General features: G+C 46.9%; 1 long non-coding RNA gene across 1 annotated transcript in view; it reads right to left on the bottom strand.

Moving 5' to 3' along the window:
• LOC112551556 overlaps positions 1-17,406 on the bottom strand; it is a 67,595-nt gene that overhangs the window by 7,366 nt on the left and 42,823 nt on the right. The window contains exon 3 of the long non-coding RNA XR_003095851.1: positions 4,785-4,878. This is a non-coding gene — a long non-coding RNA (uncharacterized LOC112551556). The remainder of the gene's footprint in view (positions 1-4,784; positions 4,879-17,406) is intronic.

The raw sequence follows: 17,406 nt of genomic DNA, 5'->3' as shown, positions 1-17,406 counted from the left end.
ATTATTTATACGAAGTGGTACCACTGCAACAGGAGACCCTAATTTTAAAACATTAATGTTGCAAACCATACTCTGGGGCTTCAACTGGAACTTTTTCTAGCTATAGGACAGCTTCAGAACTTAGGTGGGCCTTTGTATATGTTCAATAGCCCTTTTGAGGATGTTAGTGTATTTAGGTACCTAAGTATCTTTAAGATTCCAGGCCTACATGGCTTGCCTGTGATCAGAAAGTAAGTCTGTGCTGGAGACAGGAGATCGACACAGGTCCCCAGAGTCCATAGCTAGCACTGGACTGAGTGATGCTTCCATTCTCTTTCAGTGATATTCATTCTTGATATTGTAACACTCCTATGCAGATCAACAAGGTGAGGGCTGAAGCACTTTTTATTCCTACACCCCTGAGCACAAGAATGCTATCAAAACACATGACAATTCATGTGCTTTCCTATCTTCACAACCAGGGAAGATTTCTGGTACTTCCTGGATTCCTACTGCTGTAAAGAGATGTGGTGAACTTGTTGTGAAGCAAATAATAAAATAAATAAATAATTCTTCACTTTCACAAACAATCCCCCCCAGGAAAGACATCTGTCCCCAAAACAGAGTTTAGTAACACAAGTACTGACACACACACATGAGCTGCAGCAGCTTTATTGGCCTTGTTAAATGTTGTACTTTGAGCCACACAAATTTTGAGCAGCTTTGTACTGTCTTGGAGTTTGGAGCAGTCACACCCTTAGGGCCTTATTACACATTAATTTTGGCCAGTTCCTAGAACTTTTAACCACTGAATTGTCTGCATGTCTGCTTAAAGCATTCATTATGAGGCTCAAATTTACACCAGTCCAGGGCAGGATCCTCTCTTCATCTGCATAATCTAGCCCCTGTTCCATTAAGGTGTGTCCACAAGCTAGCACTGAACTAGTCAACATTTGCGTGGCCCACAGTGTAACATGTAAAAAGGCCCTATTAGTCTAGAAACCTTCTTTGACATGCCCCCTACTAGCACAGCTGTGACTTGTCACTAGAGGCCTGGTGAGCTGGAAGATCCCTTCCAGCCCTACTTCTCTATGCTTCTAAGGGCACTTGTACACATGACAATGTAACCATGTACACATCACGAAAATTTCCTTTTGTGTGGCTTAATGGCATCACACTTTACATATATGCGAGTTTTGGGGGGTTTAAATAAGTTTGCATCATCACAAACTAAATCACATCCCAATGTAATTTGTTTGCAATGCTGCAACTTGAAACATTGCAGCCATTAATCTGTCAGCCCCCCCATGCAGGAGAGGCAGGCAGACTGCTGAAAAAAAGGATTGGGCCCAGCACTGCTTCTGCCTTCAGCAGGCCACCAGGACTCCTGTCTATTTGTATCTTCCAGAGATCCTGGGCCTTAAGGCCCACCTAGTTAATTAATAGCCCCCACTGTGTGGGGCCAACGTTTGAAAGATACAGCTGATTTTTTTTTTTTTTTTGGCAGGACAACTAAGGAAGAAAAGGGTAGGAGTGACATGGGGGTCAAAGGTTCAACATGTGAAAAGAAGTTCTCTGGAGGGGGACATCAAGGAGAGCCCCCCAGGCTGCACCCACCAGTCCTCAAAGGCATCCAAGGAGCTGGTGGATGCCACCCACTGGTGCTCTGCCCAGAAACATGAACAGACAAGTGAAAGGAAAGAGGCCCCACAGTCTCTAGGCACCTTCCCAGGCACAGCCTCCTTCCTAGTCAAGTACAGGACCCACTTGGCCAGGGCCAGGAGGAGGTTGACCAGGAGGTCCCGGGACTTTGTGGGGCCATGGATGGGGTAACCAAAAACAAAAAGATGGGGGGTGGAATTCAACCAGAGGAGTTGGAGGTGAAAGGGCTGCAGCCTGGCACACTCAAGGGTTATGTGCACCAGGGTCTCCCTCTGCCCTCAGAAGGGGCAGAAGACCACCAGGAGTCCTGGGGCCATCTGGGAATGGGCTGGCTTGCAGTGGCAGGGTAGGGAAATGGAAGGAGGGCAGCTGGGTGACCTGGCAGCTGAAGAAGGCAGCGGGGATGGTACACAGGGTGCTGGAAACCCAGCTAGGCTCAGGGAAGAGTTGGATCAATCACCTTCAAGCTGGGACAGCACCCACTAGCAGCTTATCTGGCTGGCCGTGGGGGCCGCTGCCATGGAAGGAAGGACTGGGGTTCTCCACAGCTCAGGGGCCACTCAGAGCACTGGCAGCTTGCCCCCCACCCCCACCCAGTGCACCAGAAAAAAAAAGGATCAGCCCCCTCGCCACTTCTACGTTCAGCAGGCACCTGCAGAATGCAACCCTAAATCTCCATCTTGTATACAAGCACCCTGAAGGACTAAACCTCCATCATGTGTACTGAGGCTGCAACTTGCACCTTCTCTCTCCTGCTAAGCAAAGAGCTCCAGCTCTGTGGCTCTAGTTGTGCCCTGCTCCATGCACCCAATCCACATGTAGCACAGCTGGATGGATCTGGGCTGTGGTTGTGAGGCAGGACTAGGAGGTGTCAGCAGAGTGTGTCAAGGCTATCTTGCTTCTATCAGCTACCATGAATCTGACCCCCTTTTCTCTCTCTCTCTCTCCCACACACACACACACACACACACACACACACACACACACACCCCTTCAGGGATGAGAAAAGAAAGGGAGGTGAATTTTCCTCCATTTAGCAAATCCCAGTTTGGGGGGCATTGGGGGCTTTTCTGAGCCTGGCTCACTCTGTAACAAATCCACAGTGCTACCTGCTTTGGCCAGGCTGGGCACTCCTGGTGCTTGCCAACGCCACCAGCTGAGAAGGGAAACATGAGTAAAAATAGCCCCCTACCCTGTCCTTGATCAGAGCAGGTGGCACTTAGCAGAATAAGAAGGGCAAATGGACTCAGAAAAGGTGGGGAGAGTTTGGATTGGCAGTCACTGGGTGCAATGCATATGTGGCTTACATAAACTCTCATTAAAACCTCTTGGCTGAGTCACTCGAAGTTTCCAGTTAGGCAAAGGTTGGTCAGTACTGAAGGAAGGGAGGGAGAAGAAGGGGTGTGGAGCACATTGAACAAATAAGAACTTTTATGGCAGCTGGGGATTGCAGAGCCATGGGAAGTCTGGCAGGCAAAATGTGAGGTGCTGCATTCACCATTCAGCTCATGCTGAGGGACCTGCAGGGATGAATGTGGTGGTGAGGGAAGAGAAGAGAAAGGAGAGAAAGAAAGAGGGATCAGCCTTGCCACACAGCACCCATGCAACAGAGAGCTGATCGGGGGGGGGGTGTTCCCATAGAACACTGCATATCCCATATTGCATCCTGGGATAATAGAGGACTTCAACATCTGTGGGGACTGGCCACATGTTAATGGACCCTGGGTTGTATGGATCACAGGTAATCCTGCCCTAGAATGGAGTAACTTTGAGCTGCATAAAACAAGTGCTTTAAGCCATTTAAAAGGTGTTGTAGTGAGGACAATCCAGGGATTAAGAGCTCCAGGAGCTGCCTAAATGTTACATGCAACAAGGCCCTCGGAGTCCGTTTATAAGGATGAAATACAGATAATAATCCAACCTTGAGATCCAACAGCATAAGGCTGTTAGTAATATCTTGCACCTCTCAAATGCTTTCCTTGCCCAAACTTAAGGTACTTTGTAAACATTAATGAAATAAGTTTCATAGTACCCTTAAAACTAAAGTGACTGAAATCTCTGCAGAAATGCACTGGCTTTCCTGCCTGCATTGCAACACAAGCTACACATTTGAGTAGCCTAATGCCTCATCACTATGCTCAGAAATAGCCTCAATTCCTGCCTTAGCAACCAGGGTTTCTGAGTCCTAAGTGTATTCAAGGACATGCACTGGTTCCAATTGAGCTAATCAAGATTTACACCTGTTCAAGTTCACTCGCTGCACATTTACCTTGCTTTCAGTTACCCTGAGGGGTCAACACCCATACAGCTAAACCAATTGCTGGCCACAGACAAACTAGTTCAAATGGAAAACAGATTCTTAAGACTATTCAAGTCAACATGCTGCAGCATTTAGAGGAAAGTTAATACAGCATAACAAAGATTTCAATGCTCCCTTTATGCACTGAAGCTGATTTAAGAGATGGAAGCATCTTGCTTTGGTTTGTTCAGAGCTCCCTCTCTTCTAATTTTACCTGGTCATCTGCATAAATGCAGGCAACATACTATCAGCAAATAATTCTCTAGTCACTTTTCACCCAGAGTGGTATCTTAGAACTAACTTTTCTCTAGCACAAATAACCACAAATTTAGCAAGGAAATAAAAGGTTGGGCTCAGGAAAGCTGGAACTGTGCCAGGAATAGCAGTCTGGCTTGCTGACACTCACCAACAGGCAGAAGGTAGGGTAGATTTACAGCAACAGATCACTCTGCCCAAAGCACAGAGAGAGTAGAGTATGTGTATAGATGGAGCCAGTATAGACAACAGATACTATTTTCTGGGCAGGAGAGGAGGTCATAAAAATAATAAAATCTTTCTTGCTGGAGCCCTCAGTAGTTAAGAGATCCCGCTGGCCTACGTGGTAGGAAAATCCAAAAGCTGGCTGAAGATTCTACGTAATGGCAAACTCTCTTTAAGCTCTAGAATTAAGAAGGTCGGGGCTTTTAAACATTCACCAATACCAGCGTCTCAAGTTCACTCTATTAAAGAATAGCCCATGTTAATCTATTGCTAGAGAAAACTGTTCTGCAGGAGCTATAGCAGCACAATTGGGAGACACTGAAGATCCTTCAAAAGCCCAGTTTGAGGAACTTATTGTCCTCACCTGTAAACAATTTTCTCTTTCATTCTGCAGGTGGTGTTGGAGTTGCAATGCCTGCTCCTGCAGTTTCAACCTCTGGGAAAAATCTTCCTTGTATCTAAAGTATACAGGGATAAAGAGAAAACTATCATTGTTTTACATTCACAGGTTATCAGTCCAAGTCATAGTTGTTAAGAAACCAAAACTATTAGCACATCGACTGGGGATGGTGTGTCAACAGGAGACCAAGAGGAAGAGAAAAGGCCAGGCTCATCCCTCTCCCTCCTCTGTCCAGATGTTACTGAGTGCTGGCTTAGTTTTGCACAGCCTACTATTTGTAATGGTCCATTGCTGGAAAACAAAATCATTAGGTTTGTGCTTTGATCATGCTGCTGCCAGGCCCTACATGGACTGAAGCAACCCTATGCTTGGCAGGGGCTGCTAACAACTTCTCTGTCCCCCTGCTTGTCGGGACTGAATATGAAGCAGGGGAAGGGCTGGGAAGCTAAGCAGGCAAACCACATGGTCAGTCAGGCTGGAAAGAAAAGGTGCCAGTGTGGTAAAAATACATTATGACCTGGGCCTCACTTGAGTAATAGCTGTATGAGTCCCTCATGAGTCCCTCATGATCCCTTGTGTAGGAAGCACAAGGCCTAACGACTGAGTTTTGGGTTTCTTTTTCCTTCCTGCTTGCTCTGCATTTTGTAACCATACTTGCCTAATGCCCTGAAGTTACACTAAGGTATAAGGTTACTAAAAGACGAGATATTAACCAATAGCAAACTAAGCCTAGCCCATAAGATAAGACGTAACAACAAGGAAATTGTGGTACTGCCAATAGTTGTATGACACGTTGTAGCCCTTTTTTATGTAAGCTATAAAAGTGTAACCCCGAGAGAAATTCGGGGTTGACACTGCTTTGAGCATCAGCTCCTCTGTCGACATTGCTTGCGCAATCAATAAACTCATGACGGACTCACCCTGTGTGTGACTCTCTCCTTGAGGTGAAATTGGTCTAGCCTCCAGTAGCACGAAACTAGCCATTTGGCCAACACCAGTCAGCCTGTGACTTTAAAAGGAATAACAGGGGGCCCTGGAGTGTGTCTTACTGAAGGGTATTTCGGCATTTCTGGGTTGTTGGTCTTTGAACAATGTGTCCCCTTGTGGAATCAAGGCTAACTGTTGTTAGCCTTGATTCCCATTAGCCTGAAACCCATTAGCCTGTTAACCCAAGGCTAATGGGTTTCAGTGACTGTCATAGACTCCCCCTTGGGGGTGGGGGGTGTATTTTTCTTGGTTAGAGGCTGAGGAGCAAGAGTGGGTAGGGTAGATTTCCCTCCTCTCCTACCCCTCCCCCCAAAAAATCAAGAACAAAAATTAGGGGAAATTTGTTTGTTCTTATTTTAATATTTTATTCTGTTTCTATACTACTTTTTTCTACTACTGTAAGCTGCCCTGAGCCCCTTTTCGGGAAGAGTAGCATAAAAATCTAATAAATAAATAAAGTACACTATGCTGTGTTTCCTGGGGCTAGGGTTTGTTCCACGGTACAGCTGTTCTCCTAGCTGTATTTAAATCCATGGGAATCTTGGTTGCTATTAATTTCACTGGGATAATAATTACAGTGTAATGAGTGTGTTCAGATATGCCTAGACACACTGGAAATTAATCTTGCATCTCTTTCTTTTTTAGTTGTATAACTGAGTTGTGGATAATGGAGTAGGACGCTTGGGGTTTTTTTAACCAAAAAAAAATTAAGTTAAATGTGGAGAAGTATAACATGTTAGAGAAAACCACTTTTCTAAAAAAGGATAGCTACTTGCATATTGGCTCCAGCATCCTGAATATATAAAGAGAGAGCAACCAATAGACACAAGCAAACTATAGCTTTTGGGATCCCTTCTTTGTTTTATGACAAGCACATTAAAAATGTTTGCGTTGGCAGACAGGATCACTGGGGCACTTTGACATTACAAACTTCCTCTCTTTGTTTAATTTGAAATATTTTCCTGATTCTTGTTTTCCTTTTCTCTCCAGTATTAGCAAGTGATTTTTTTCCCCAGACACTGCTGCACACTGAGTTTCCTTTATTTTTTTCCCATTTCCTAGCCAGACAATAATTAATGAGACTCATGCTTGGGGATGGAAGCACATCTTAGAAACTGGTTTGGGCTGACTCATATATACATACTAGTCTATTTACAGCACTAGCATAACTAAGACCTGAGCCCCAGGTGCCCAGTAAATTGGGTGCTAGAATGGAGGCAGGGAGGCTCAACAAGTGGGAACAAGAGTCCCCTCATCAGTCTCTGCCTCCCTCCCCAAGGGGAATGCTGCTGCTATCACTGTGAGAGGAGGCATCACTGCTAAGGATCAGGTTAACCCTTTCCTGGCCCTGCAGCCACTGCCAAATTAATTGCTTTTTATCATCACTTGCCATACAAATCTGCCTCCCTGCCTCTGTTCTGGTGCACCTGTTGCCCAGGGTGCAAACTCAACCACTTATGCTTCTGCTCCCCAGTTTCTTAGGGTGTGTGTAGACAAAATGATATTTCCCATTTATGTAGACACAACTACGTTTGTGTTTGCACAACCCGGGATTTCCCCCCATTCTAAAGTCCACTTAGTGCCTTAAACTAACACTACTTGGAGATGTGTTAATTTGTGGTGCTCTCTAATTATGCTGCTCCAACTGGATTTGTGTGTGCAAACAGCCCGAGACTCCAAAGACTTCTAATTAATCCACTTCACCATGACAGGGCACTGTGTTCTGGCCTTTAGCCAGTAGGTGCCGCCATGTGTTCTTTTTTACCCTCCTTCACTTCTCTGGCCTCCCTCGCAGCATGCAGTTCAGGTTGGGATGGGTCTGCTCAGACCAATTATTATTTTAAAATGGGGGAGGCCAATAATCCCTTAATTTTCTACCCCCTCTTAATTCTTCACCTCCCCCACCCTGCCATCTATAGTGTATGCAGCCATGGGAATTAACTAGTTAATTAACTAGTTAAAAAGTTAAAGAAATGGCTAACTTTTAATTGTAACTAGTTACATTTTCAGCTGTCAACATTTAACTTTAAATAGTTTAAAAAAAGGTTAACTTTAACTTTTTTTAAAGTATGTTTAAAATTTTAAAAAATTGAAATCCAGCTTTCCCAGAGTTTTTCCTGACACAGCCACTCTCTAAGACTTACATGGAATGATATTTAGTAAGTCTTTAATGCATTATAATCTATTTCATATGCATGGTCACCAAGTGGGGTAGGGGGCTGGGGTTAACTCCTGCTGCCACAGATCCAAAACAGCTGCTTCTTTTTTCTGAGTTTTTTCTTTGCAGGATGTACTGTTATGGGAGGTGTGATGCAAAAATGATTTTCTTTTCAACACTTTCTTTGCAATGCAATGTTTTCTTTACAAAATCCTACATGCAGCACCTTTCAGAGCCAGCTTTGTGGACCCCACTCCCCCCCTGGAAAGAGCTCATTAGATTTTGTTCAGGATTGCTTTGTCCTCCCTTGTCATATCTCAGCTCTTCTCAAAGGACAGGGAAAAGGTGAGAGGGAAACAAGGAGTAGCATTCCCAAGGCAGCCCAGGGTAATCTCTTCAGCTACCTGTAGGCCTCTGCAGAATCAAGTGTATTCAAAGAAAGCATCATTGTGGGAGAACTTCTTTTCATCCAAATTCAAGAAATTTGTAATACCTAGTATAGGAGAAGCAGGTTTTGGCATGTTCTTATTAGATGGTTCTCAGCTAAGCAGGGAGCTGCTAGTTAGCCAAGGCTATGATTTCAAAAAGTACTCTGCTCCCTATAGAGAGGACAGAAGTGTTATGCAGCAGATGGATATCCCCAAACATATTATTGAGGTGCCTAGAGTGAAGGTCAACCAGTCTGAAATATAGGCCATGACCAACTTTGTGTCCAGCCTGCAAAGCTACTGCACTCCTGCCCCTGGCCAGCTGCAAACTGCTCCCAGGTCCATGACCTGAAATCAAGCAGGAACAAGTACAAATCAGATACTTTTGTTCCTCATCTTTATTTTTTTCACAATAAATTGAATTGCAGTCAATTTGATTGAGAAATCACAATAAAGCTAAAACAGTATAGATATTTTTGTTTTACTCAACAATGCTGTTGGTAGTCAGCTGGAGAATACATTTTTTTACAGTACAGCCATTGCCAGCAAACACAATACAACAGGATAAAACACCAATTCACAATATGCTCCCAAGGTCTCTTGAGTAATTCCTTGATATGACATGGATGGATGGAGGGCTGCATGGTGGGAGTATGAGAGGGAGGGAGGCAGGCAGGCAGCCAGCCAGCCAGCCTGGTTACTGGCCCTTCCTGGTTACTGGCCATGTCCCAGCAGTGTTTTATTTTTGGTCTATATGTCATCCATATCTGCTGGGGGCTGGGTGAGTGGGTGGGGTGCTTTTCAGAGAGATGATGACCATGTGACTTTTATGGAGTCATGGCATTACTGAAAGTTGCAGGGTGGACTATTATCTGATGGAGGGAGGTCGAATGCTTGGCCGGTGTTAGTGTGCAGCCAGCATTTCTTGCAAGAAAGAAGACTAAACAAACCCATCCACAAAGCTTAGTGAGGGAGGGGCACCCTAAGGTTGGGGCACCCAGGCACAGTCTCCTAAGGGACCCCTCAGGTGGAGATGTATGGCCCAACTCAGCTGACTGGCTGAGTCAGGCCATGCTAATCTCCATTACATTGTAATTTTAGAATCTTTGCTGGCCACAGAGCTTAGGGAGGGAGGAAGGGTCCCCCAGGTAGGTGGGTGGGTTGTTGTGGGAGAGGGAGGGAGAGAGGCTTCCTTTATGGCCAGCAACAATTTGAAAGTTACTAGGGTGCAACAGAGAGGTGTGAGGCAGAGGTGGGCAAATGGGGCAAAGAGCCTGCAGGCCTGGGCCTGCTACCCAGACCCCAGAGGTCTTGGCCAGCAACCAAGAAGAAAGCCTCCGCAATTCAGAAAAGAAACTCAAGCCTCAGTTTCTCCCACTGCAGTGGTTATAGCTCCTGAGCACAGCTTGCTTTGCGGCCAGGAATGACTCCAAAGTTACAAGGGTGCAATGGAGAGATGTAAGGCAGAGGTGGGCAAGTAGGGTGAAGAGCCTAGTACCCAGACCATGGAGGTCTTGGCCAGCAACCAAAAAGAAAGCCTCCACAATTCAGAAAAGAAACTCAAGCCTCAGATTCCTTTGTGGAAGGCTCCACCTGCAACCTGAGCCCTCTGCAGCAATGAATAAAATGCACTTGCAGAACTTGTCCAGCTCATGCTGATGCAGGAAGAAGTGAGGGTTTTCCCAACAAGAAGCTTTCCCTCAGTCAGAAGACATGTACCCTAGTCTGAATTTTCTGGGATATGGCCAGTAACCAGGAGGAGGGTGAGAAGACTATGAAATGGGCCTGCAGAACTTGTGCAAATTGAGCTGATGCTCGGGCCAAAACCAGTGAAGAAGCCTCAGCTTCTGCTACCGCAGTGGTCATATTTCAGGACCACAGCTTCCTTTGTGGCCAGCAATGATTCAAAAGTTACAAGGGTGCAACGGAGATGTGTAAGGAAAAGGTGGGCAAGTGGGGCAAAGAGCCCGCAGGCCTAGGCCTACTACCTGGGAGGGAATTTGCTGGAGGTCCTGGCCAGTAACAAGAAAAAAGCCTCCTCATTTGTGGCCAGCAATATGTACCCCAGTCCGAATTTGCTGGGACATGGCCAGCAACCAGGAGGAGGGTGAGAATAATATGAAATGGAACTGCAGAACTTGTGCAATTCTTACCATACTCAAGCTGATGCTCAAGCCAAAGCCTGCAAAGAAAGCCTCCACAATTCAAGTAGTACACAGAAGAGAAGCCTCAGCAATACTAGTAGCCAGCAACCAGGAGGAGGAAGTAATACAAGTTCAGTAAGGGTAGTATGTAAAGCAGAAGGGTATATATCTCTTCTCCATGGGGATAGAGAGACCTAGGGAGGAGCTTGAACCATGAGGTGGGCATTTCCTCCCTGCCCCCTCCCCCCCAACATGGGGAAAGAGGCAGAGAGGGTGCATAATCACCTGCCTTATGCTCACTATCTGCTTTCTCATCATAAGGAATCGAACTGTAATTATAAATCTATATAATATAAGTCTATATCATACATTGGCTCTATATATATATGGTGGAGACCCAGGATGTGTGTGATTTATGTAGAGTGATAAAGCAGATCTATTTGCTTTGAAATGCTGTGGTAAGGAATTGAACCATTACAATTACTATTGACCATTAATAAATCATTATTAATATTACTATTACTACAAACTCTTATTAATATATTACTATTGGAATTAATAATATTATTGATTCCTATTATTAGTATTACCTGTTATTATATTATAGGTCTACATAAGTCAGGATGAAAGTCAACTATCATTGTAATGCATAATAGTTCAGTTGTTGAGAGAATCCTGAAGGAAGTGTTGTCATCCTCTTCATCTTCTCTTTCTTCCTCTTGTCACACCAACAGGGATCAATCAGCCTGCAGCTAGCAGCAGAAGGGGATCTAAAAACCAGAGGGAGGAAGGTTAGAATGAGCGTCAAAATTTGTATTGGTGCCTCTTGTGCACCTCGCGTACCTTCTTTTACAGCTATAAAATTTCACCAGCCCCATTTACAATAAATTTGAACTAAACAATGTATCCCCCCGCAACCGGAGATGACCCTATCAGGGTGGATGGCAGTGGGTACTGACAGCGGTGGGTGGCACCACTGCCCTGACATGGATGTAAAGGGACCACCATTGGCAGGTGCAAAGGGGGCGTCACCACTCCACACTGTTCACTCCTCCCTCCCCCCCGCCACCAAAACCACTGAAGAAGGCAACTTGTCTGGGGCGCATGGGAGCGAGGGCAGCAGCACCCAGGGCTTGTCTCCTGTGCCCCAGAGACCCATGGTACACCACTGGTGCAGGGCCCTGGGCAAATGACGCCCCCTCCCCCCCCACACACACACAGATGATCTTGTGTGCTGCTGCGGCAATGGTTGGGGGTGGGGGGAATTGGCGAGCATCTGGCTGCAAGGCCAGCGGTGGCACTGAGAAATCACTCCATCCTCTCCACCCATCTCTGCAGGGCCCCCAAAGCACTGTGTCTGGGGTGGTCGCTTGTATTTGCACCCCCATAGGGATGACCCTGCCACCCTGAGGGCACAGACAATGTCAGGTGTCACTTACCAAAGATGCACATCACCATGTCTTCTTTCAAGTTGCATGTCGCAGAGGTGCGGGCATCAAATAGCACTCAAAGCTTCACTGCATCCCACTTGATCAGCCTGCAGTCTTCTCAAACCCTGGATTTGCATTGCTGTGACCCCCAGGGGCAATTCTTGTGACTGGGATGAGTCCTTCTCTGTGCCTGCTGTGCTGTCATCCCTCACTCGCCTCAAACCTCCCTCCTCAATACAGTGACCATGTACCCCAACCTCTGCTCCCTCAATTTATAGTGCTTGAGGGGGGCAACCCCCCACCCCCACTGGCAGTCTGATTTTGATGTGGAAAAAAAAACCAGACACTGGCACCTGGCTGGAAAAGAGCAGGAAAGAATCTTGAAAAAGCACATTTTCAACATTTCCATCTAGGGAAAATGCAAGGGTGGTGAAGGGTGAGCCAAAGAGCCTGGGAAGCCATGATCCCCTGTGGGTGACTTTGCAAAGTGGCTGGTGGCTTGCAAAAAAGCACACCAGGCTCCTGGGGGGTGACACACCACTTCCCTTCTCCCAACTAAGGGAGGTAAAATCAGAAGCAGTAAGTAAGTATGGCCTCAAAAGTGACTTTGCAGAGTGGGGGCTGTGGTTGCAAAATGCTGGTGTGCAGGCCAGCACTTGTGTGTTGCGACCCACACAGGCAACCCCCCTGTTTACCTCTGGAGCCCCCCTGTGTACTTGTGCAAGAGAGATTGCCAACCCCTCCCCCCAGCACCATGCAGCAAGCGGCAGGAAAAATGAACAGAGAAATGAACCCAAACAATGAATGAAATCCATCTTCGTAACCAAGCAGTGTAAGGGTGGATATGGAGGCAGCCACAGGAAGCCAGGAAACCATGAGGTTGTATTGTTTGCAACACAATAGTTACTTGTGCTTCTTTGCCTTCACCCCACCATGACCATAAACCGCCCCATCTCCCTGAAATGCAGTGGCACCCTCCTGGCCCTGCTGGCAGTCATATGGCCCTCCTGTGACCCCACTGAGTTGGGGGAACAAGCTTGGCTGTAATTCTCCACTCATCTCGCACAGAGGCAAGATGAGCAGACCAACTTTTCCCTTTCGGGCATGGTATCCATTTATTTAAGATGTATTTCTGCACACTCTGAAAGGTATCATTGAAAGTGTCCTGTGACCTCTGTAATTCAACGTAGGACTCATCGACATCATCTTTGAAATTCCTCATGGTGTCTCACACTTCCTCAAGGATGGCATCATCCTTATACAGTGACTCACAGAGTTCATCCCGCCAGGCATCTGTGCGTTCCACCCTGGCTACTGGGGAGTCCGCCAAAACCTTGAGCAAGGTTTCACAGGACAGTCTCTGCTTTCTGTGAAAATTTCTGCAGCTCTCTGCTGTAGTGTGAGCGGGGCACCATTCCAGGCAGCCATAGGTCACGGTGGCTGATAAACAAAGAAAAAAGCAATGGTTGCCTTGCCCCCAAGAGAAGGAAAGTACACCCCTCCACCCCCACTCTGCAGTGCACAAAATGCTGGCAGGCACAGAAGCAGACCCACAACAGTGTGGCACCACTTGTACTGCCCAAAACTTACAAGTACTCACTTCAGAAACAGGTCCACAGCTGCCACTGCCCATGCTAGCTGCAAAAAATTAATTAAAGCAAATAATTAGTTTGGTGTCTGTTAAATTATGAGCTATAGAACCCATCATGCACCACCACCAAAAGAACAAGGCAACCAACTTACAGCAACACATGAATTTCTCCCCCTCCCTCCTGGCCTCCCAAACCCAACCAGCATGAACCCAGGAGTTGCCTGGAAGTGGCAAGAGGCACATTACAAGAGACTTACCAGGTCCAGTATGTTCTTGGGTCTCAGTAACAGTAGATGATGTATTGGCCGCATGGGTTTCTTCCTGACCCTGGACCTCCTCCAATTCATTATCTGTGCTAGTCCGTGGAACAGGGCTGAGTGGCACTAAGTGTATGGTGACCAATGGTTCTTCCTGCCAGTGGAGCAATGGTCATCAGGGAGCAGGGAGCGGTCTGCATACAGCTGAGACATGCTCATGATTTCACCCTCAGGAGGGACTGCTGCTGCCTCCTCCTCCTCCTCCGCCGCCCTTTCCTACCAAACCCCACTGCTGAAAGTCTCCATACCCAGATTGTCACCCACATCCTTGAAAAGAATGATGGACAGCTTCTCATAGAAGGCAGCAATTGTGCGACCTGCCCCAGAACACGAGTTCTCATCTTTGGCTCTGTAAAACGCTGATCTCAGGGACTTGATCTTGCACCAGACCTGGGTCCAGTCATGATTGTGCCCTTGTGCCTGCATGCCTTTTGCTATCTTGACATAAATAGTCGTATTCCTCCTACTTTCCAGCCTGTCTATGATGCTTTGCTCTGACCAACTGTTGATTAAAGTCCTCCACTTTTTCCCAGGTCCAGTTGGGTCTACAGGTGTTGGAGGAGGTATCAGCCTCCTGGGCTGTTGGCTCCATAATGCTGGTCCTGGCTTTCTGAGACATGGTGAAGCAGTTTGTGGTCAACAGGACAAGTGATTTGTGAAAGGGGGCTGGCAAACTTTTTTGCAGGGGTGCCTTTATACTCAGGCTGTGCTTGCATGAGGGTCTTGGAAAATTCCAAGGATTGCGAAGTCATTACCTGTAATTGTCAAAACACCCAAAGGTGATGAAGCACCCAGTTTAACAACAAAAAAAGACCTGGTGATGGGGTAAATACGGCCATTGTACTTTGGGGTGGCTGCTCAGTGGCCCTGAATGTTGCAGAAATCAATACCTACCTACCTGCTTCTGCAAAATAATTTTATTACAGAAGCACAGCCTGTTTTCCCTAAAGTGGCAAAAGTTTTGGGCAGCCTACATTACCAGGAGAGGAGTAGGCAAGACATTTTTTGTTTGCAAGCTTGATTACATCAGAACACCAGTGGCTGCTAAGCTCAGGATGAAAGGACTTGCAAAAGCCCCAGTGCCCCAAGGTGCAAGGGTGAAGTGTTGAAAAAGCAGCTACACCAAGCTCCAGACCACACAAAACCCTACAGTCCCTGCCCCCTGCTTGGTGCAGATGGTTGAGAAGCTGTTGCTGACAGAAGGGGCAAAATGGAGAATGGGAATGAAATACGTGACAATGGAGAAAAACACAATGAAGAGTCCTCCAACATGGAGAATATGAAGGACATGGATGAGCAGGAGGGGGAGGAGGAGGTGTCAGTACTGCTTCTGCAAATGCTGTTTACCTGGGGATTACTGGTGCAATGCCTGAGAAGGATAGGAACTGGGCTAGAGTGTTCACAGGCAGGTTGTGTTCCTGGTTTAACAGCATTAATGACAATAAGAACAAGAAGATACAGGTACCCAGAGGACTTGGAATACACAGAGGAAAGCAAAGAAGTGGAATTTGACTGGGCTGTATTGAGAAACCTGAGGAGGACCAGAATCTACACAGTATGGGCCCACGAGAGCAGCTCAGACTTGTTGGAGTGAATCATGCTGACGACTTGGAATGACCAGCAGTGGCTGGAGATGTTCCAAGTGAACAGGGAGACTTTCTAACATATCGTCTCAATGCTGGGACCCCACATTGCGAGGCAGGACACTAACATGCATCAGGCCATCCCACCAGACAAGAGGGTTGCAATGGCCATCATGAAACTGGCCAGCTCATCCAGCCTGCACTACATCACACACCCATTTGGCATGGCTGCCTGCACAGCTGGCTGGCAACTTGTGAGGTATGCCAGCTGCTTAAAGAGATTGCTGCAAACAAAATTATCCACCTGATGAATCCACAGCAAGTCATAGGTGGTTTTAATGAGAAGGGGTTCCCGAACTGCATGGGGGTTTTAGACAGCACTCACATCCCAGTGCTGTGTCCTGCAGGGTTGGGGAGGGCTTCCAAAAACAGGAAAGGATATGCTTCTGTGATCCTGCAAGCCATGGTGAACCACCAGGGCTGTTTCATGAACATTTATACCAGGTGGGCCGGCAGCATGCATGATGCGTGCATGTTCAGAAACTCTCCTCAGCCTGGCCTCATGGAGAAAGGACACTCCCAGCATGGAGGAGACAGTGGTACACAGTGTCACCATTCCCCCAGTTATATTAGCGGATGCTGCCTAACCCCTAAAGCCCTGGCTCATAAAGCCCTATGGAGGGAACATCACTGGCCCGCAGAAGCTGGTTTTAAACTACCATCTGAGCACTTGCAGGATGGCCATGGAATGTGCATTTGGCCAACTGAAAGTACGATGGAGGGCTCTTTCGTGCCAGCTCAAGATGGAGCAAGACAATATCACAGCCCTTGTAGTGGCAGCCTGTGTGCTGCACAATATCTGTGAGAGCCAGGGAGAGGTTTTCAATGCGTTGTGGGAAGAAGAAGTGTGACAGGCAGTCACTAGACAACAGAGACATGTCCAGGCAGCAGCACAGGGACCAAGGAGATATACTCAAGGAGAAGCTGGTTGGGCAGCCCTTGTGCATGATTGTCTGGCAGGATATATTGCTGACAACAACACCTAGCAGTGCTTTGTTCTTTCTCTTTGTTATGTTAAAATAAATTGATTTACACTTTAAATCTGTGTCTGTCTACAGGGGTGTGCGGTGTTGCAGACTGGGGGCAGAAGGGAGGATGGTCAGGGGAAGGGGGAGGAAATTTTCCCTGGGCTAGGGGTTTGCTGCTTCCAGACTGTCAGTGGTTTGGGGGAGGGGGGCATTATGCATCGTCACCCACATTTGAATGAGCCCTCCCTCCCCCCCCATGTGGGTGAGAAGGTTAACTATTATAGGTCTTGGCAAGCTAGGCAGGTGGAGGACCAAGCCAAACAGCAACCCACATTTTCAAAAACATTCCAAAAACATTTATAAAATAATTCACAACACACCTCCCAAAGCCATATGTGGCACTACACAACCATATTGACGGGGTACCTGGGCAGGGAACAGGAGGGTTCCAATAGGAGCCCCCATTGGAAACTGCATGAAGATCAATGAGCTCGGGAATCCTGGGAAATGTAGTCCAAACAAACCAGGGAAAAAAAGCCAGAAGAGCTCACCACCACTGTTGGCTACAAATGCCCAACTCGGGATCCTTAAAATTCTTGTTTATTAGGCAGATTGAAACACTGTAATGAAGTTAAATCATAAACCTTAGAGCTGGTCCTTCCACACACACACACACACACACACACACACACACACACAGATGCACACACACAGTAGCAAGCTACAAGAGTCAGGTATACCTATCCCACAGGTGCTGGAGTCTGCCGTTGAGGCTTCTTTCAGCATGGTGTTATCTTCCAGAAGGGGGTCGTTGGCTGGTCCTTCTGGCTGGACAGGTCAGGTGCTGGTCAAGTTGGAGATCAAGAGAGCGCCACTGAGGGTCACTTTTCACTGCTTTTTATCTGTCCTTGGCAGACTTT

This window comes from Alligator sinensis, unplaced genomic scaffold, assembly GCF_000455745.1.
Source record: "Alligator sinensis unplaced genomic scaffold, ASM45574v1 scaffold696_3, whole genome shotgun sequence".
Lineage (NCBI taxonomy): Eukaryota > Metazoa > Chordata > Crocodylia > Alligatoridae > Alligator > Alligator sinensis.
Note: the sequence above shows the minus strand (reverse complement) of the source record. Positions and strands in the feature narration are given on the sequence as shown.